Here is a 21853-nt window from a genome sequence, read left to right as displayed (position 1 = left end):
AGAACTCATAAATCTGATAAGTGCTGTAACAGAATTTCGGCACATTGGAATTCAGAAACCGGCTAGTAAGAGTCTTTATGAATATATTTTACTATACTAGAGATAGTACCTAAGCATGCCCCGAGAAATGGTAGCAGTGTTGAGTATGGAAGATTTAGACTATCAGCCAAAGTTTGAGGGTCCACAGGGCAAGCAGGGGATACTCGGCCTCAACTGTAGGGGTTGAATCGGTATGTCTCTGGTGTTGTGGTAGCGATGGCCAGTAGTCAGGCTCTTAAGGGAAGCAGCATGTGGGTGTTTCAGGTGAGCACTCAACAATCACACAGCTGTGCAATAACAGATTGTCCAACCCAGTGCTTTACTTTTTTTTAAAAAGTACTTTATTGCACACCAAATTAAAAGGGTACACAAGTAATAATGAGCAGGCATAATTTAGTGAACTAGGCGCTTAGATCCGCTATCCTGTCCTCCTCCCCCTGGGTTCCTCCCCCTCTGCTTTAGACTATTCTAGCCTCATGATAGGAATTTTTATAGTGGCACAAATAAAGGCTAAGATGCAGATGAAGCCCAGTGCACTCAATGCACTCAGTGTATCACAGTTCACAAATAGTCTCTGAATTCTCACCAAAGTGTGTGTTCATGAAATGTATAGCTCAGCCCAGCAGCTAGCCGGTGGCAACACACAGCTTCTCTCCCACTTCTGAAAAATAGTACACAGTTCGGATCGGACACAACTCCTGCGGCAGCAAGGTTGCGGCCCTGTGGGGAGGTGGGAGCCAAAGTTAGAGGTCCTCCATCTCAAAGATGTACATAACCTGGAATCGAGCTTGCTCCATAAGGCAGTTTTGGTCACAGCAGTGCTTCGACATGTGTCAGGGTGCTAGGCTTTCACTCTGACCCAGTTTCAGGGCATTAAGTTGTGCTACAGTAGTGAAGTGTAGTTATGCCAGTCTCTGAGTCACAGTTTTTTAGGTCACAGAGGCACAAGATGTACTGAGGTCGCATTTCTGTGGGTCACAAAAGCACCGGTCTAGCCGCGGTCACAATTCTCCTTGTGTAGGGGAACTGAGCAGAGATGATTCCACTGTTCCCACCTGGAACCACAAGGAGAGCCTGATGCACGCCAACACCTGGGGCACGCAGATCGCTCTCCTCTATCCTCCTTCCTCTGTCGAACCACACCAACACTGTGGTTTTGCTGCTTCTGGCTCTTATTCCTGCAGGTTAGGCAGGCTCTTTCACTCTCTGAGCAGACTGGATTGCTTCTAGGCACCTCCTGTTAGATGAGCAGCTTCTTAGAACAAGACTAGGTGATGACCCCTCACCACTGGGAAGCTGGATATCAGGCAGACACCAGCCCCGGTTGCACAGCAGTCTTCTGAGTACTCTGCAGAACACTCCCTTCCTTGGTCATAGAAACTTGGAAATGGAACAGTGGGTCAGCGGGTCCCACTGCATATACTCAAAGCACCGAGATGAGGATCCACTGTCCGCACTTTCAGACACAGCGTAGGATGGGTCTTTCAGCATCCTCTCCAGGCTGCTCTCCAGATACAGTCTTTGTGAGTGATGCTCATTACAACAAGGTAGCCCCTATCCTATAGCACCCATAAGAGCACAAAGAGGTGTGAGCTTTCTGCAACAGGCTTTCATCAGCCACACTGAGACGTGATCAGGGAAAAGATAAAAAAGCTGGCCTCACCTAGGGATCCCTGTCACCATGAACAATAGAGTCGGGTCAAACCCTTCACCCCTCCATCTACGAAATGGCAGTGCTACAAGATTACTAATCAACAACTACTCTCAGCAAATATACCAACTGTGGGGCATATCAGCAAGGCGAGGCGATAGAATTATCGCTGCTTTTGCGGCCGTTTTCGGCCGAAAAGCGGCGATAATTTTATCGCCTAATTAGCAAGCTCACGCTAACACGTGAAAACTTGCGTTAGCGTAGGAATTCATAACGCCCAGCTTTGTATCTCTAAGGAGATGCAAAGTGGGCGTACCTGACATGACAGGAGAAATGTCGCTATCATCAAGTCCTACGCTATGAAGCATAGCGGCAAGAAAAGTAGCGATAACCCCTGTTATCGCTACTTTCCTTACGCCTGCTTCAGGACTGACTTAGCCATGATGTCCTATGGAAGGTGGATATCATGGCTAAGTTTGTGAGTCCCTATCATAAAGCTAACGCCACATTGCGTGAGATTATCGCTGGGTTTCCAGCGATAATCTCACGTTAGGCAGTTAGCGTGAGGATTTTTATCGCTTTTGAGATAAGCGTTGCTAATAGCACGCTATCTCAGAGATAAAAATCCACGCTAGCCGGCAATATTGATCCTAGCGCTAAGTGCGCTTAGCGATAATTATCGTCGGTTGTTGCTAATATGCCCCCGTATTTCTAAAGCAAATTTGTCTCCTCTTTATCTATTTCGGTGTCTAGTCTCCTCAACCCAACTTCAAATGTCAGCAATACACTTTTACTGTCTGGGAAAACATTCTCATCGTTATCACAGCAGGTCTGTGGGATCGATCCAAAAATCGATCCCACCGGTCTCCATGAGTCTGGTTCACTCTTACACACAATGCATGTACCAAGCAAGCAACATACACCAATACAAAAAAATTATTCTGATGTTAGAGCTAGGATCTGGTATGGCTGGCTCTTATGGGGCCCTGCAGGAAGTGATGTGACATATGCATCATGAGAAAAATGTTGTTTTTTCATGTAACAAAAGTTTTCATTGGCTGCTGTGGGTAGCAATAAATAGAAAGAGAAGCATAATACGAAGCCTCCGGTCCTGTAATAGAATCTGGGTTAGAGCAGAGAAGCATAACTTTAGACAAGTAGGCCTCCGCTCCAGTAACACAGATACAAATAAGTGGTCACAACTATGGCTTCACAAAACATGATACACTGCTAACCATCACTCCAAGTGCTAAATTCAGGAGGGAGAGTAGACCACTGTCATTGAAGCTAGGGTATGCTTAGTACGCCCCTCTCGGTCCAGAACCTCACTCGCATGAGAGGTCAGAACTAGACTTCTGTGCACAGGCTAATGAAAGGTGAGGGCCATAATAAAAAAACTGAATGCCAAATACGCAAACTCAGTAAGTCGGGACAGGGAAAGATATTGTACACCACTCAGGGAACATTCCTATTAAAACAGGACATCATGAAGGCGGGGGTGATTAGGCATATGCCAACAAGTCTACAACATTCATGCCGTTTTTTTTTCTTTTCGAAACAGTACTTACAATGGTAAAGGTGAAACTATAACCAATGGCAACACATAGTTTAGAGCTTTAGGTGGGCCGGGTCCTGCCGGTGCTCAGCACTGCCAGTTTTTAAAAGCAGGTGCCGAAACGGGTCCCTATCGGGCCCTCCATTTTTACCCTCAGGGTAAAAAAAAAACCTTAACTCTGCAATGGCACAACCCGTCACAGTCTTTGATGCAACTTCAAAGAGCCTCGGTTTTCTGTTTTATATAGCGCAAACTTGGAGCACTTTACCTGAGCACCAGTTACATTACACAAGAGCATATTCATTTTTTGAATTACAGGACGTCAGGGTCGAAACTGTTTTCTCAGCTCGAGTGCTCCAGCCTTACACAACTTCACCCAGAAGAGCAAGTAGCATTTTCAATATTATATACAACGAAATAATAGTTGTAGCTTATTTATCTTATGCAAATTACAACCATTGGCAAAGCCAATAGCCCTGGCTTGAAGTAGGTGTAATGTTCCTTGTTGTGTTATATATTTGGATGAAGGGACAGAAGCAGAAGAATGCCAGTGAAGCAGAAGAATACCAGTGGAGCAGCACACTACGCTAAGCACAGATTTATTGCTAGTGTTTTAAGCCACGCCCTTAATTAGAGCGGCCACGCCCCTACAAGCGACTCCAGTTGTTTTATCCCACTTACAGCCCTGACATAGTTGGCCAAAGCACCATAGCTGAAATCTTCACACAAGACCATGCTTCACTTGGATATATATAAAACCATAATGCACTTTTAATTTCCATTTTATTCCGTTTCAGTTACCTAACACCTCACTTTATAAAGACTACTGTATAACGACGTGACGTTTTGGGACAAAATTAAAAATCGCCATATGCTACGTGACTAAGTAATGAAGCAGACTTGGCTATCTTTAAAATTCACTCACAGCGGGTGACCCTGTGGAGCCAGAAACTGCTACATCGATAGAAAACTACTGCACAGCTATTCCACAAGTAGGGCGGCTGCTTGTCTAGATTACGGTGATCACCGGTCCACAATTTACACAGACCGTCAGTGAAAATAGCCTCGTGTCCGTCTTCCTTTGCTGATCCTAACAGGGCGGAATAACAACCAACCCAACGGTCGAACATATTCTGGGAGCCCTCAGATGCGGGCGGTACTACTAATGTATAAGGTGACCTAGGATTGGAGCATTGTGGCACCTTAGCCAATCCTTGTGCACCATGCAAAATTACGAAGTGCTGATTGGCTGCGTATTCCGCACGAGGCTTTTGTACGATCCGCCTTCGTATACGCTACTTAATTTAACTTTTGAGTGAGTGGCGCTTTAACTTGAAATGAGTTAGTCACTCGCTGGTTGGTGACAGCTTGTCTCGAGTTAGGCAGGCAACGGTTGCCTGCTGCCGCCTACTGTTCTGAATGGGAGAGAAGGGGTGAGCTGTGAGCACTGTGGAGCTAGGTCCTAGGTGATGAGCGTGAGCGACGGCTGGAGTTAGTTATGGGCTGTTCATCAGTGTCTTCCTGAAGGGGCGCTCCCGGGACCCACCACAATGCTGAGTGGTGATTGTTTATGGCAAACGTGGCATTGTCACCATTTAATGATACTGAATACAGACATGCTGTTAAGAACTCCAACTCGAAGTAGTTCAATAAGTTCTTTAATCATCAAGCCAACACATGCTCCTACAGAAGCTGGAGCTATAAACGTCACGTCAGTTCGGTGATCAACTGTCAACGGACAGTTCACAGCTGATGACTTCACTGAGAGTATGGTGTCCGCGCAGGGACACTAGAACCCGTAGCATGAACGGTGTTCTAGGGTGGACATATGTTAAACGTAACACATCTTCCCCCTTTGCAAATGAGAAGCAAAATAACAAAATAAGGATAGTCCGAGTAGCTCCCTGGGCACTGTGGTAATCACAAACATAGTCTTTTAGTTTGACCGGTGGACCTAACAACCTTCCAGCCCGGCTCCAGCTAATTTGCGGTGAAGTATCAGCCGACGGCGTTGGTGGCAACATGCGCCTGGTTCTCGTAGTGTTTGGCTGATCAATAATTCCAGTTGCAGGTGTGAAGATGGAACTAGATTTGCCGCACACAGCCGGTGCCAATGTCGTAGGGAACTCGCAGTCTGAGGAGTAAAAGGTGGACCCTTTGCTTTTTGTTGTTCTCCATGGTTATTGTCTGTTCGGAGTCATCTAGACCCTTCGATGGATGTTTGTATGCTGAGAGAGCGGAGAAGTGCCATACTCTACCATCACTCAGGAGCGCTGAATTACAAAACACATTTTGCACAGACAAGGGTGTTGTATATCTGTTCTGAGTCTTACCTACATGCCCACTGTGATGTCTAGCAGCAGTAATGACAGACACCAATAGTATATGTAACACTAGCTTTATTACGCTGCATCCATCACCTTCCCTGTCCCTACTCTATCTGCCCTCGTCCTGTCGTTGCTCCTCCTCTTCCTCTGGCCCACCTAGCTCCGCCCAGACCAACAACTATACCGCTGACCCTCTACATTTCCCCCTTTTTTTTAACAAAATGAAAAGAAATGACTGACTTGTTTATAGTTCTTCAATAAGTCGTCGCGGCCTGCGAATGTCCTGCCTCGGTCTCAGTGACATCGTTCCTGTCACAACCTCTGAGTCTCCTTCCAGCCCAGGACACGGACTCTCGGCAGCTCCAACATGTTGCTCTCGAACTTCACTCTCTGGCTGCCCCCTCAGTCTTTGAAGCGACTCCTTCATACCAGGCGTGCATTTCTGAAAGCAAGACGCATTTCGGGTAACTCTTTGACTGTCCAATTCTGCCGTCACCATGGTACCCTTCTTCTGAGTGATTGTCAATGGTTCAGCTCGGAACCTGCAGTCTGTTTTCCGGTGTTGCTCCTGCTTGACGAGAACACAGTCTCCTTCATGGAAGGAAGGTGATCGTGCTCTCCTTCTGGTGTCTGCATACGATTTCATTCTCTCTTTCCCACGACGATCGGCGGACACAACCTCTTGATGCATGCGAACAGGTGAGACTGCTCGTAGGGCGCCTTCCCATGTGGGTATCCTGTTCCGGATCGGTCTTCCCAGCATTAGGGTGGCAGGACATTTACCCGTGGTGGCAGGGGGAGTTGTCCTATAGGCCCGGAGGACCTCATTGAGAGCCACCTGGAGGTCCCTTCTCTCACTGGTCGCTTGTTGAAACATTTTCTTCAGAGTGGCCATGAATCTTTCAATGGTGCCATTTGCCTGTGGCCATAAGGGCGTTATTTTCCGATGCATGAAGTTCATGTGCCGTGCAAAATCACTAAACTCATGTCCGTTGAACGGAGGGCCATTGTCCGTTTGAGCACCTTTGGAATACCCCACGCCGCAAACACTTTATCCAGTACCGCGATAGTTCTGGCCGCATTAGTGGATGATACAAACTGGGCTATCGGGAACCGGGAATACTCATCCATAATTGCCAGGACATACTTCCCTGACTGAAGGGGTCCGTAGAAGTCCATAGCAAGTTCCTGCCACACGCCACTGGGTAATTCAGTCATTCGCAAGGGAGCCGGGGGACTTCCTTGGCTGACAAGCTGACACTGCAGACAGTCTTTGAGAGTACGTTCCACCATCTGATCTAATAGCGGGAACCACACCCGCTCTCTCAGGGCTCGCTTCGTCGCAACTACGCCACGATGACCTTCGTAAGCTAGATTGACGATTCCTTGTCGTAGTCGCGTCGGGATAACAATCCTGTGATTCCTTAGCAGATGCCCTTCCGAGGTGGCAGACAGCTCCTCACTCACGTGTCTGAATGCCTGCAGCTCTTGGTTGCTAGCTGGATCTTCCGGGTCCTCATCATCATCAGATCTCCATCTGTTGGTCTGCAGGCGCCTGAGTACTTTCTGAAGAATGACGTCTTGCGCCGTCGCTTCCAGAATGGCCTCCAGGGGAACCGCCGGCAGTTGAGCCTGGCCCACGACAAAGTGGACATATTCCTCAGCAATTGATGCCTCTGGCGACGGCGCAGGTCTCGGGTGGCGAGACATGTAATCGGCCGGGTTGGCTGACTTGCCCGGCTTGTGCAGTATGGTGTAGGTGTACTCTTGCAAACGCAGGCCCCACCGCTCTATCCGAGGTGGCATCTTCGATTGTGGATTTCCAAATATGGTGACGAGCGCCTGGTGATCTGTCACCATCGTGAAGTGCTTGCCATAGATGAACACATGGAAGTGTTCGCAGGCCCAGACAACCGCCAGACTCTCTTTCTCCGGCTGAGAATATGCCTTTTCAGTGTCAGACAAACTGCGACTTGCATACGCTACGATGTGGCGCTGATCCTCCTCTCGGTCATACTGAGCCAGGATCGCCCCTAGGCCCACCGGGCTGGCATCCACGGTTATTTCCGTCTTCCGTTTGGGGTTAAAGTATGCCAAATTGTCAGCTGCCTCAACTGCCCGTTTGATGTCCTGAAAGGCCTGCTCACACTGACGGGTCCAGTCGAACGATTGTCCCTGCTTGATGAGAGTGCGAAGTGGATGACTGATGGTGGCATAGTCCTTGATGTACCTCGCACAATAACTGGCCATGCCCAGAAAGGAACGGACATCACTAACGTCTTGAGGGCTCTTGGTGTCATTTAAAGCCAGCACTTTCTCAGGGTCAGGCTTCATCCCTGCTCCAGAAAACACATGCCCAAAGAACTTGAGTGTGGATCGATGAAACTCACACTTCTCTTTGTTCAATGTCAAGTTGGCGTCCAAGAGAGCGTGACATACTCTATCGAGGGCCTTGTCATGCTCGTGGACTTTGGACCCATACACAAGGATATCATCGCTGTAGTTTAGCGTGTAAGGTATGTGGCATATGGTTTGGCGGATTGCTTCCTGAAAGATCTCCGCAGCAGAAGAGATGCCAAAGCTTAATCGTTTATAACGATACAGACCCAGGTGTGTCGCGAACGTTGTTATATACCTTGACCGTTCATGTAGCTCCAGCTGGTGATAGCCTTTGTTTAAGTCCAGTTTCGAGAACACTCTGGCCCCATTCAACGCAGCAATCATATCACTCAAGTGAGGCCCAGGATGTCGTTCACGTTCAATCGCGGTGTTGGGAAGCCGCATGTCCACGCACAGTCGCACTTTTTCAGAAGTGCCCTTCTTGGGCACGATGACTACAGGTGACACCCATGGGGTGGGGCCATCAGTCCTTTCAATGATGTCGGAAGCGAGCAGCTCTTGCAGCTCATCCTCCACAGCCTGCTGAAGGTGGTATGGTACCCGTCGGGGATGTTGAGCGACAGGTCGAATCTGCTCATTGATGTGGAGCCGGACTTGACATTTATTCAACCTTCCCAAACCGATGAATAGCTTGGGGAATTTGTGTAGTATGTCCTGATTCTCGCTGACATGGTATAATATCTCAACCAGCCGAAGTTTCTCGGCCGTCGGTAAGCTGAGAAGGCAATCAGCTTCCGGGCCATCAATTACGTGTACTACAGTGGATATCGATTTGTTCTGATGTCAAAGAGTGGTTTGGAATTTCCCTAGACAGGGGAGTGGTTTCTTGGACATCCAGGTAAAGACTCGGACGTATGCCGGGCACAACGGAGGTGGTGACTTCATCTTTTTGTACTCCGTCACCGGGATGTAATTCAGTGATGCCCCACTGTCCAGGACAAACTGCGTGTCATGATTTCCCACACTGATGTCCAGTCTCGGGTAGGTCTTCAGTTGATCTGGATCGGCAACCATACTGGCATACTCGACCGTGTACTCGGATTCGCACGACCCTGATCGAGAGTCCGCGGATGGTGACCTTCTTGCCCAGCGAGATCTCCTCGATTCCCTGCTGGAATGAGATGAGCTGGAGGACGATTTTGGCCGATCTTGCACCGCTTTCACGTGGTGTCGCCTGGTGTCCGAGCGAGTCGGCCTCCTCACGTCATCCTTCCTCTCCCGGCGATACTCGCCACAAGTCGCCTCAAAATGGTTAGTTCGTCCACACTTCCGGCATTGCTGCCCCATGGCTGGACACGCTTCTCGGTGCGGAAAGTCATACCCACATCTGTAGCACTTCTTTCCCCCCTCTTGTCTCTTGTCTTTTCTCCTCGATCCGTGTCTTCTGTGCTCGGTGTATCTCTGGCGCAAGGAAGGCCTAGAGTGGTACCGGCGCTCCTTCGAGTGTCTGCGTCGGTGACTGTCTTGCACCCGGCACGCTTGCTCGCGACTTTCAGGGCGCCCGGCTTCCATGCTCTTAGCTTGCTCCTCCGCCTGGTCATACACTCGAGTCATCTCTTCTATTTCTTCTAGGTTGTGACTTTTCCTCAGCAGCCTCCTCCTCAGTGTCTCAGACTGACACCCATCAATTATCTGCAACCGGATGGCATCATCCGTTGAAAACGCATCAAACTCGCAATATCGGGACAATCGACGCAGTCGTGTTATGAACCAACTCATTACCTCTTCTTTCCCTTGACGGGCTTGATGAAAGGTATACCTCTCATAATCCACGTTTTGTTTCAGCAGAAACTTCCTGTTGAGCGCCTCGCGCACTTTATCATAAGTTCCGGTGTCCGCACGAGGTAGTTCTTTGATGATCTTGCTAATCTCTTTGCCGACCAGATTGCGCAGTGCAATCACTTTGTCCTCATCCTCGGTCACCTTCGACCCTTTAATGTAATCCTCAAAGTCTTCGAGCCATTCTTGCCATCTGGGGCCCATACTCTCCCCAACCGTCAACGGTAGCGGCTCTGGTGGGCGCAGGTGTGACACGCTCGTCATAATCGGGGTGGCTTCGGGTCTTTGCGGCGAGTTGTGGTTCGACATGATGGCAACACGCCCCCAACTCGTCCGTCTGTTCTTAGCTTGCGTGGGGTCAGTGCCTGGTCACTTTCGTTCCTCCTCGTCTGCCTCGGCAGATGCCTGACCCCTCTATGGACAAAATATTCCGTCTCTTGGCTTGTCGAGTGCTTGTTTAATTTCTGGCCTGACTTAAAGATGGCCGCCCCTCTGATTCTTATGGAGATGTCCCACTGATTACTGCCTGACTCCAAGATGGCCGCCGCACAGGGTCTCTCACTCTCACGAGGCCTGGCCTGCCACTCTCAGCCCACTTGCCACACTATTCGTCGGTGCTTTGCAATTACCACCACTTTCAGTGCCTCACATGCATTCCAGGAGTCATTAGCTGGCACAACAAGCTCGGGGTGGGCTCCCAGCGTTCTTCTCCGCGTGCATGCCGTTTATCACGCATCGGGCGTGAGGTTTTCAATTAGCGCGTAGCAGCGCTCAAGCACTCACGTGGTCTACCGCTTCGGTGCAGCCGATAACCGCTTCAGGAGCCGTCGGCATTCATCGGGGTGGGCTCCCGCTTCGGTTCTCACAATTCTGGCGCCACTCGCTCTGCCTCACTTTGGCGCTCGACAATGAGCGCGTTTGCTTCCCCGGCTGCACCACGGGACAGGGGCACGTCTTTCTCAGTTTCTGGGGACACTGGGCTGCAGCATCCCACCTTCGTCGCCAGCTGTGATGTCCAGCAGCAGTAATGACAGACACCAATAGTATATGTAGCACTAGCTTTATTACGCTGCATCCATCACCTTCCCTGTCCCTACTCTATCTGCCCTCGTCCTGTCGTTGCTCCTCCTCTTCCTCTGGCCCACCTAGCTCCGCCCAGACCAACAACTATACCGCTGACCCTCTACACCCACTTCTCCTTACTTTGACCAGATCTCCAACCTTGAGTTCCACATATTTACATCCATGTTTTTTGTCGTAGTTTTTCTTTGATTTGAGCTGGGATTGTGCAAGTTTCTCCTTGACTTGTCTTGTTGACCAATCAATCAATCAGCAAAATTTGTATAGCGCGCTACTCACCCGTAAGGGTCTCAAGGAGCTGAGGGGGGGGGGGGGTCCGGAGGGGGGTGATCGCTACTGCTCGAACAACCAGGTCTTGAGTTGTTTCCTGAAGGAGAGATGGTCCAGGGTCATCCGTAGGTGAGTGGGGAGGGAGTTCCATATCTTGGCTGCCAGGTAGGAGAAGGATCTTCCTCCGATGGTGGATTTCCGGAATCGTGGGACGGAGGCGAGGGCGAGGCTGGCGGATCGGAGCTGGCGGGTGGGTGTGTAGAATGTGAGGCGGCTGTTGAAGTACTTCGGGCCCGTGTCGTGGAGATCCTTGTGTGCGTGGGTGAGGAGTCTGAACGTGATCCTCTTGTCGACGGGGAGCCAGTGCAGGTCCTTCAGGTGGGCCGAGATGTGGCTGCGGTGAGGGATGTCCAGGATGAGTCGTGCTGTGGCGTTCTGAATGCGCTGGAGTCTCTTCCGGAGTTTGACTGTGGTTCCAGCGTAGAGGGTGTTCCCGTAGTCCAGACGGCTGGTGACGAGGGCCTGGGTGACCGTCTTCCTGGTTTCGGTGGGGATCCACCGGAAGATCTTTCGGAGCATGCGCAGGGTGTTGAAGCAGGATGACGAGACGGCGTTCACTTGCTTGGTCATCGTGAGGGGGGAGTCCAGGAGGAAGCCCAGGTTGCGTGCGTGGTCCGTTGGTTTGGGGGCGGTGCCCAGGGCAGGGGGCCACCAGGAGTCGTCCCAGGCGGAGGCAGATGGTCCGAGGATGAGGACTTCCGCCTTGTCTGAGTTCAGTTTCAGACGGCTCATCTTCATCCATTCTGTGACATCTTTCATTCCTTCCTGGAGGTTGGCTTTGGCGGTGGTGGGGTCGTTGGTGAGGGAGAGGATCAGCTGGGTGTCGTTGGCGTAGGAGATGATGTTGAGGTTGTGTTGGCGTGCGATGGCTGCGAGGGGGCTCATGTAGACGTTGAAGAGGGTGGGTCTGAGTGAGGATCCTTGCGGAACGCCGCAGATGACTTCGGTGGCCGCGGATCGGAACGGGGGGAGGCGGAGTCTCTGGGTTCTTCCGTCGAAGAGCGAGATGATCCACTCCAGTGCCGCTCCTTGGATTCCGGTGTTGCTGAGGCGCTGTATCAGGGTGCGGTGGCATACGGTGTCGAAGGCTGCTGAGAGGTCCAGGAGGATGAGGGCAGCAGTTTCCCCGTTGTCGAGCAGGGACCTGATGTCGTCGGTGGCTGCGATGAGGGCGGTCTCGGTGCTGTGGTTTGCTCGGAAACCGGACTGTGATGGGGTCGAGGGATCCGTTGGTCTCGAGGAAGGCAGAGAGTTGTCTGTTGACGGTCTTCTCGATGACTTTGGCAGGAAAAGGGAGGAGTGAGATCGGGCGGAAGTTCTTGAGGTCCGTGGGGTCCGCGGTGGGTTTCTTCAGGAGGGCGCTCAGCTCGGCATGTTTCCAGCTCTCCGGGAAGGTGGCGGATGCGAAGGAGCTGTTGATGATGTCCCGGAGTTGGGGTGCGATGATGGAGTCGGCTTTGTTGAAGATATGGTGTGGGCAGGGGTCGGTTGGGGAGCCGGAGTGGATGGTGTTCATCGTTCGAGTGGTGTCTTCGGTGCTGACCGAGGTCCAGGTGCAGAGGGTGGTGGTGGGGGGCGCTGGTTCGGTGGTTGGGTGCGTGGTCAGTGCGCCGAAGCTGTTGTGTATGTCAGTGATCTTGCGGTGGAAGAACGCGGCGAGAGAGTCGCAGAGGTCTTGCGAGGGTGTGATGTCGTTGTTGCAGGCGCTGGGGTTGGAGAGCTCTTTGACGATGCTGAAGAGTTCCTTGCAGTTGTGGATGTTGTTATCCAGTCGTTCTTTGAATGCTGTCTTCTTGGTGGTGCGGATCAGCTGGTGGTGTTTGCGGGTCGCGTTCTTGAGGGCTGTCATGTGTTCTGCTGTCTGTTCGTGGCGCCAGGCTTTCTCGAGGGTGCGGCAGGTTTTCTTGGAGTTTTTGAGGACGTTGGTAAACCACGAGGCTTTCCTGCTGCCGGGCCTGCTGGGAGGATTCTTCAGTGGTGCGAGTTCGTCAGTGCAGTTGGTGAGCCACTGTGTGAGGTTGCGGGCTGCTTCGTCGGGGTCCGTCGTGTTGGTGGGCGGGTTCTGGCTGAGGGTGGTGGCGAGCTGGTCGGCGGTGATCTTGCTCCAGCTTCTGTGGGGAACCTGTTGTGGGTGGTGGTGGGTCGTGGTTCTCCTGAAGTTGAAGTGGACGCCGCTGTGATCTGTCCAGTGTAGTCCGGTGGAGTGGCTGAAGGAGATGTGCTTGCTGGAGGAGAGGACGGGGTCAAGCGTGTGGCCGGCGTGGTGGGTGGGGGTGTTCACCAGTTGCTTGAGTCCGAGGTTGGCGAGGTTGTCCAGCAGGGCGGCGGTGTTGCAGTCCTTGTTGTTCTCCAGGTGGAAGTTGAGGTCTCTTAGGAGGATGTAGTCTGGGGAGGTTAGGGCGTGCGGAATGACGAAGTCTGCGATGGCTTCGCTGAATTGTGTGCGTAGTCCCGGGGGTCTGTAGATGAGGGTGCCTCTGAGGGTGGTCTTGGGGTCGGTGTGTATCTGGAAGTGAAGGTGCTCGGCGGCGGTGAGGGTGTCGTCGGAGTTGGTCGTGATGCGGATGGTGTTCCTGTGGACGATGGCGATGCCTCCTCCGGTTTGGTTGACGCGGTCCCTCCGGGTGATCTTGTAGCCATCCGGGATGGCTATGGCGATGTCAGGGGCTGAGGAGGCGTTCATCCAGGTTTCTGTGAGGAAGGCGACGTCTGGTGATGTTGTGTCGAGGAGGTTCCAGAGTTCGACGGCGTGCCTGTGGACGGAGCGGGTGTTGAGCAGGATGCACTTGAGGTTGTTGTTGCTGGTGCTCGGCGTGGTGGGTGCGGTGCAGGTTCGGAGCCAGGTGAATTGGCAGGCTTGGCAGGTGAAGGGTCCGTGGGTGCGTTTCGGGGTGGCTCGGTAGCAGGCGGGCTTTTGGCCGGCGTTGAGTGCGTGGAGGCTGGCGGCGTCGTAAGTTCGTCGGGTGCGCTGGCATCGTTGAGGACCAGGGGTCCTGGCGCTGGGCGCGGTCCAGGTGCGGACGGGCGTAGACGGGCTTGCCTTTGGCGCGCCTTCGGCGCACAATCGGAATGCTCGCTGCGCGTGAACGCTGCGTGTACGCGTGGGCTCCATATGGGGCCAAGTGGGAGGGAGGAGCAGCTGGGAGGCGGGAGCAGGGCGGCCAATGGGGTTACAGAAAAGAAAAGGGGGCGGGGCCGCGAGGGAGCAGCGGCGGGAAGCGGGGAGCGGGGGGGGGGCACACCAGGGGTACAATAATAACGAAGCACAAATCTACTTAACAGAAAGAAAGAATAAAATGCAGTCACGAAAATCACACAAATGAGGGCAACAGTGGGGAAAGAAAACGAGCAGCAGCGAGGGGGCACCGAGGTCAGGGACGAACCTGTGGCGCCGGGGCAGAGACGCGCCTACAGCTGGCGAGCCGTGCGGTGTGGGGGGTGTCCTGTGGACAGGTCACACTTGACTCCGCCGCGCGGGCTCAATATGAGGCCAAGTGGGAGGGAGGAGCAGCTGGGAGGCGGGAACGGGCGGCCAATGGGGTTACAGAAAAGAAAAGGGGGCGGGCCGCGAGGGAGCAGCGGCGGGAAGCGGGGAGCGGGGGGGCACACCAGGGGTACAATAATAACGAAGCACAAATCTACTTAACAGAAAGAAAGAATAAAATGCAGTCACGAAAATCACACAAATGAGGGCAACAGTGGGGAAAGAAAACGAGCAGCAGCGAGGGGGCACCGAGGTCAGGGACGAACCTGTGGCGCCGGGGCAGAGACGCGCCTACTCTTCTTGATGCTTTAATCCAGCCAACATTGTCTCTTGAAAGTGGTGTCCTACCCCGCATCAGTTCAAAAGGACTATGTCCCGTTGTTTCACAGGGTGTGATTCTGTACGCCCACACCGTTCTGAATATTTCTTGCCTCCAGTTGAGGTTACTATTGATTGCAAGCTTGATGGTGCCCTTCAAAACCCTGTTGAATCTTTCAACAGCACCATTACCTGCGGGATGGTAGACTGACGTTGTCTTATGTATGATGTTATGTCTGAGAATGTAGTTTTTAAATAATTCTGACGTGAATTGCGCACCATTGTCGCTCACAATCTGTTTAGGAAGGCCTTCCCGCGCAAATGTTTCATCAATGAATTTTACTACGCTTTGTGCATCGGGTTTGTTAGTGATTTTTAACTTCAGGCCATTTGGTGAAGTGATCTTTGATTACTACCAAATACCATTGATCAAGACCTTCAGACACAGGTCCCATTATGTCGATACCTATTCTCTCCCAGGGCATTGATGGGCATGGAATGGGTTGCAAGGGCGGTCTAAACGCTACTTGTGTTGTATCGGCATCCATGCACAATTTGCATTCTCCGATTGTTCTCTCGACATCAATACTGACCCCAGGCCACCAATACATATTTTTTATCCTACTTTTGGTCTTTGCAATTCCGAGGTGCCCTTCATGGCATATTTTAAGTATTTTTGATTGAATTGACTTAGGTGGCACAAATCTTCCACTTCTCAGTAGGAATCCGTCTTCTAAGGACAATTCATCCTTGACTTCCCAGAAGTGCTTAAGGGGTTCCGGTAGTTTGTTTTTAGCACACCATCCCTCGTTGATTTGTTTTATGACTTTACTGATTATGTCATCCTTTTCCTGTTCATTGAACCATTCTTCTTTATCTATTCTGCTTGCGAGCTCTAGGACATTCGCTATGCACAGTTCATCTTTTTCGTTGTGAGCATCTTCTTTAGTTTTGACGGGCATCCTGCTGAGATAGTCCGCAACCACATTTTTCACACCCGGAACATATTGTACTTTGTTCACAAAATCAAATAGGCGTACTGACAATCTAGCCAATCTTGGCGAAGCGGTGTATAGTCCCCTTGTAGTGAGTACCTTAGTTAAAGGCTTATGATCAGTGCACAAATGTACCATTCTGCCCCAAATGTATTGCCTGAAGTGCTCCAGTGCCCACACACAAGCAAGTGCTTCTCGTTCAATTACAGAGAATTTCTCCTCTGCTTGTGTCAGCGAACGTGAGGCAAAAGCTACTATATACTCGACCCCCTTGGAGTCTTTCTGGGTGAGAACTGCGCCTAAACCCTTATTACTTGCGTCCGTCGTTACGTAATTTTGTAATGCTGGATCATAGCCTTGCAGGGGTAAAGCTGTGCACATATCTGACTTTAATTTTTGGAAAGCTTCCTCACAGTCTTCATTCCATTCGAACTTGTTCATCTTTTTTAGTTGTTGTCTAAGTGCATACGTTTTTAGTGCGAAATTTCTGATGAACTTTGAATAGAACTCTACCAACCCCAAGAATGATCTCAACTCATCCTTGTTTGCTGGAACAGGAGAGTCTTTTATTGCCTGTAAGAGTTCTTCTTTTTGACTGATACCATCGCCGGTTATTTGATGGCCCAAATAGTTCACGGAATCGCTCGCAAACTTGCATTTCGCATGCTCTGCTGTAAGTCCCTTACTGTTCAGTATCCCTAAAACTTGTTCAACTCTACTATCATGCTCTTCTTTGGTTTTGCTCATAATTAAGATGTAGTCCTGGAAGAGTAGGATTCCCGAAACTCCCTCAAAAATGTTATTCATGAGTCTCTGGAACATTGCTGTCGCTGAGGCTAAACCAAAAGGCACTCTGGTAAATCTAAAACACCCATAAGGTGTGATGAATGTAGTCAGGGATCTGCTGTCGCGATGTAAGGGTACCTGGTGGTATGCAGATTTAAGATCAATTGTTGAGAACCACTTGACACCCTTAGTCGTGGCTTACATTTCATTAATTTTGGGTAGAGGATACGGCTCCACAATAATGTTTTGATTTAAATCCCGTAGATCTACACAGAGCCTCAATCTGCCATTGGCTGTCTTGACGATAACAAGGGGAGCGACCCATTCAGATGCATCAATTCTTTCAATTATTCCTTCTTCCAAAAGCTGGTCTATCTGGGCCCTTACTTCATCTTTGATCGCAAACGGAATGTTCCTTGCCTTATGTACTACGGGAGTAGTCACAGGTTTAAGTTTGATCTTGTGTTGATAACCTTTGAGCTCACCCACTGTAGAGATTCTGCATAGTCCTTGTTATCAAATAGGCTAAACACAGGTTCCATTTTGCTTGGGTCTAGGATGATGCCTAGATTACCCTGATCCATCCATCCCAGTACTGATGGTCCCACTTTAGAAACATATAGATTGCCTTCAGTTTCACGCCCTTTGTAAATAAAACTCAATTTGTTACATCCACAGACATCAATGGGTTCTTCTGTGAATGATTTCATCTTTATATCCGGTTTTTCTAATTTACTTCCAAGTGTTTTTTCGAATCTTTCTTTCCAAACACCCTCGTTGACTATTGTGTAAGGTGAACCTGAGTCTGCGACAATGTCAATGTTTACACCACCTATCGTCATACAACATATGGGTTTCTTTGTTGTAGTAACCGACTTCGTTGTACATATTTTGTTCACATCTTCATCCTGTTCATCATCTAAATTAAGTACGAACATATTGATGTCATCGATGTCTGTTTCATTCTCGTTTAAATCTTCATCATATTCAACCATCTTTACCTTTTGTGGTTTTCTCTTATTGCAGGCTTTGACATAATGTCCCTTTACCCCACAATATGTGCACTTCACTTCCTTTGCTGGACACTTTGGGTCATTCGCTAGATGCGATGCACTCAAACACCGGTAACAATGGCCCCAGTTTTTCGTTTCATTTCTTTTGTAAGATGATTTATAACTTCTTTGATTGACATTTTGCCTGTTAAAGTTTTTCTGTCTGTCACCCTGCTTACAGTGTCGCTTTCCTTCTTCTCTTTTGTCTCAGGAAGAACCGCTTTGGCACAACGTCCAGTCAGTTCAGCCTTCCTTGCAATGTCTATAATGTTTTGTAAGGGATATTCACCCTTCGCCCACAAATTATCCTGTATATTTGAATTTGAGCCCTGCATCACTATCTGATCTCGAATGAACTTGTCATGAAGAGCTCCAAAACGACAATTTATTGCCAGATTTTTTAGTGCGGACACGTAATCATCAATAGATTCACTTTCACCTTGTTTCCTATGGAAGAATTTGTAACGGTCTACTCCGACGCATACTGTCGGTTTATAATACGTGTTGAGATCATCAATAGCATTGGTGAACACGTCGCCTTCATTTTCTGCTCTAATTTTCTTGTTGATAGCATTGTAAACTTTTATACCACCAGCTCCTAAATAATGCATGAGCATTTTATACTTCCTTTCCGCCTTCTCCTCATCATCCTCTTCTAATGTGGAAATATAATTCAAAAAATATTCTCTCCATTCCTCCCACTTGAGAGCAGGTTCTTCTCCTGCACGTAAGAAAGTTTCTGGAGGCGATAGATTCCATACACACCCTGAAGCCATATTGTACAGTAGTCTACCTATAAGTAGGATGAATGAATATTCCCCAGAAAATTGTGTAAGTATGTTCACAGAGTAATTGTAGACTATGCTGGTGAAGGTTTCTGCTGTGTTAATAGCTGCGTATGTGTATTTCTATAGCTGTTTAAGAAACTTTACTGTTCAGAATGCTTGAGTTACATTCTATTTAGGATTCTAATCGTGAATTTGACACTTCCTACTGAAATTGCTTGTTAAAGATTACTTCGCGTGTAATTTCTTACTTTGCGTCAAAGTTCCACTCTGTGCTTACTGCTTGGTTTCATGTAGTGTGCAGCCGTTGTTCTCTGAAACGCTGGTTCCGTTTTATGTTTAGCTTTTGCCGCTGTGTCCCTCGTAGCTTGCAGCCGATTGTCTGTGAAACGCCAGAGTAGCGTTAATTAGGTTTTTCAACGCGTAAAACAAAATGGCGCCTTGACGTTGCGTTGACAACTAGACTGCATGTATTGAGGAGAGAGTGAGTCAGCTTTCAAAATGGAGGCACGTCGCTACGTCACAGCGCGGTGACGTGTGTCACAGCTGAGAGAACCGGTGGATTCCGAAAGAATGACAGTTGGAATTCTCCTCACGATGGAATGACAGTTGGAATTACACTAACTTCTGCTCGCGCTCTGTCATTACCTCAGAGTATTTAGTCCATGGAATTCCATTACATGTACCTCATTTACCTTGACACAGAAGCGTAGAGCGAAGGTTAGGTTGAAGACGTACGATACATTGAAGTATATCCTTCTTTGACACAAGGCGTAGAGCGAAGGTCAGGTAGAAGTCGGACAATTCACTGGATTATTTCGTTGTTATTCTTCACAACTCAACATACTTTCCAATGAAGTCATTCGATATAAGTCCTTAGAACCTTGCTGCTTAAGATCAATTACGCTTCTTCTCAAAATTAGAAACTTCACCAGAATGACTAGCCAATTAAGTATTTTTTCTGTTTTCCATGGGTTCCGTGCTTGCACTCGTCGCCACGTTGTTAAGAACTCCAACTCGAAGTAGTTCAATAAGTTCTTTAATCATCAAGCCAACACATGCTCCTACAGAAGCTGGAGCTATAAACGTCACGTCAGTTCGGTGATCAGCTGTCAACTGTCAACGGACAGTTCACAGCTGATGACTTCACTGAGAGTATGGTGTCCGCGCAGGGACACTAGAACGCGTAGCATGGACGGTGTCCTAGGGTGGACATATGTTAAACGTAACACATGCCAACCCTCCCGATTCAGGTGGGAGACTACCGATTTCAAGGCTAGTCTCCCGCCTCCCGATTCCTGTAAGCGAAAGCCCGATTCCTCTGGTGTTTCAGCTGACAGGGCTTGGTATTGTGTAACGTGCTAATTCTTCCAGCAATAGTCAGTGGTGATGCAGGGGCTCCAGAAGGGGTGAAAAACCAACAAAGCCTCATTAACTAGCGAATGGTCTTTTAAAGACGTGTGAAGTACTCCGGGGTGGCAGTGTGTGTGCCCGGGAAGCTGTTTCAGCCTGGGCTGCCACACACGGGTGCGGGGGGGTTGGTGTACGCACTGCCAGCAATCTGCCATTACCCTCTCTCTGCCAGCCATTGCGCTCCATGCTTCTAAAAGGTAAGTAAAAAACTTGCATTTGCGTTTCAAATGTCCGATCCTGCAGCAGCACACTTCCAAAGCCCACACATGACAGTAACCCGATTCAAGGCCCCATTCTCCCGATTTGTTTTTTTTAATCTTCCACTTTGCTCTTCTGAAATGTTGGCATGCATGTGAATAGTCTGATATGTGACACTGGTTCGAATCGCACCCTGCAATAACTTGGCTGATACCTTGCTTGTCTGACTGCATATAAAACGTTTGTGCTTTGTCCAGGGCCACTGGAATTATGCAACAGAGTAAAACAACTAATTATAAACAAGAAAAGGCAAAATAGGTGGCATAATGTAGTAATGTTTCTTAATAGTATTACTTTATTATTTAGTAATATTTACATTTGCGAAAAATGTGGGCGAAAACATCACCTAATTAGGTAAAGTTTAACACGTAAATACACTATAATATGGCAATCCTTTGGTTCCTATTTAGTACTATGTTCCATCAATATACAATAATAATTTCTTTTACAGCATGCATATTATATTTGTTACATTGTTATAGGTTTTTTTCAAGCTAAGTAATCATGTACTGTTTGGCATCCAGGATATATTGGAAAACTTTCTTGCTGTATTATGTTGTACTCATTTGCAACCATGTACACAGTGAATAAACAAACAACTTCAAGTTTCTCTGGTGCTTCAGTTGGAGGCATAATTACCATAGCAAATGTGTTGAGAATGATGGCACTTTATCTTTTTTTCATCATGGTATGAGTCTATTACTTTTTTCCTTCTTGTTTACAGCAGCTGATATTTAGTTAATTTAGTTTCGACAGCTATATGCTACTGTGAGTCAGTTTTACATTTCCAGTTTGTGTCTCCATTTACTGAATTCACAACCTTGCTACATTCTGTACACTTTTGATGGTTTTCAGTTTTCTTATGCTGCTCATTTTTCAGACAGTTAAGAGGCTAATCAGATTTGTTTTCTAATCTTTTATTGCAATTAACTGCTAAATATAATAGTTTTCTCCATGTACACATTCTAAAATACAGTTTTTTTGTCTAAGAACAGTGTCAAATAAGAATATAAACAATGAATGATCAGTGTTGCATTTGGTATATATTTATATTCCGTTTTTTTCATTGGTATTTTGCATATATTCAAATATTGTTACATTATCAGTACACTCGTCTCATTTCTTACATGCACCTCTTTTTTACACACTCAATGACATTATGGCTTCATTATATGCTACATGTGTGTTTACACACTTGCTGTGTACTTTGTTTGCTTTTCATTCTAATTTCAATTGCATTGCCATATCTTCTTTTATCATTTGGTAAACTTTAATTTTTAATAGATGTAGAACCCTTGGTCTGTCCTGTCACCTAAAGGTATGCAGTTCCGGAAAGGGTAAAGGAGGGTAGGTATAAGGTCAGTTAGGAAGGAACTGAAACAGGGGGAACGGTTCCTTTAGGAACCAGGGCCCTCACACACCCATGTGGGTGTCATGCTTCATCCTAGGACATGCTCCTCGTTAGGCTGGCGCTGCAATGCCTGATGGGCAACTGCAAGGGGGCTCTTTTCCGGCAATCTTTTGTCCCAATGCCGTACGTGAAGTGCGAGTGTAGGGCCCAAGGCGTAGATTGGTGTATGTGCATCAGTGGTGTGATTAAA

General features: G+C 48.6%; 1 protein-coding gene across 4 annotated transcripts in view; it reads right to left on the bottom strand.

Annotated features, from left to right (window-relative positions):
• The window catches only part of CNPY1 (canopy FGF signaling regulator 1), a 368137-nt gene that overhangs the window by 259134 nt on the left and 87150 nt on the right, over positions 1 to 21853 (bottom strand). The window contains exon 1 of one of the 4 annotated variants that reach the window (XM_085631982.1): positions 4171 to 4387. The exons of the other annotated variants lie outside the window; for them this stretch is intronic. The gene's annotated coding sequence lies outside the window, so the exon portion shown is untranslated. Of the gene's footprint in view, positions 1 to 4170; positions 4388 to 21853 lie in introns of those variants that run through there. 4 annotated transcript variants of the gene reach the window in all.

This window comes from Triturus cristatus, chromosome 10, assembly GCF_964204655.1.
Source record: "Triturus cristatus chromosome 10, aTriCri1.1, whole genome shotgun sequence".
NCBI lineage: Eukaryota > Metazoa > Chordata > Amphibia > Caudata > Salamandridae > Triturus > Triturus cristatus.
This window is presented reverse-complemented; position numbering and strand designations above follow the sequence as displayed.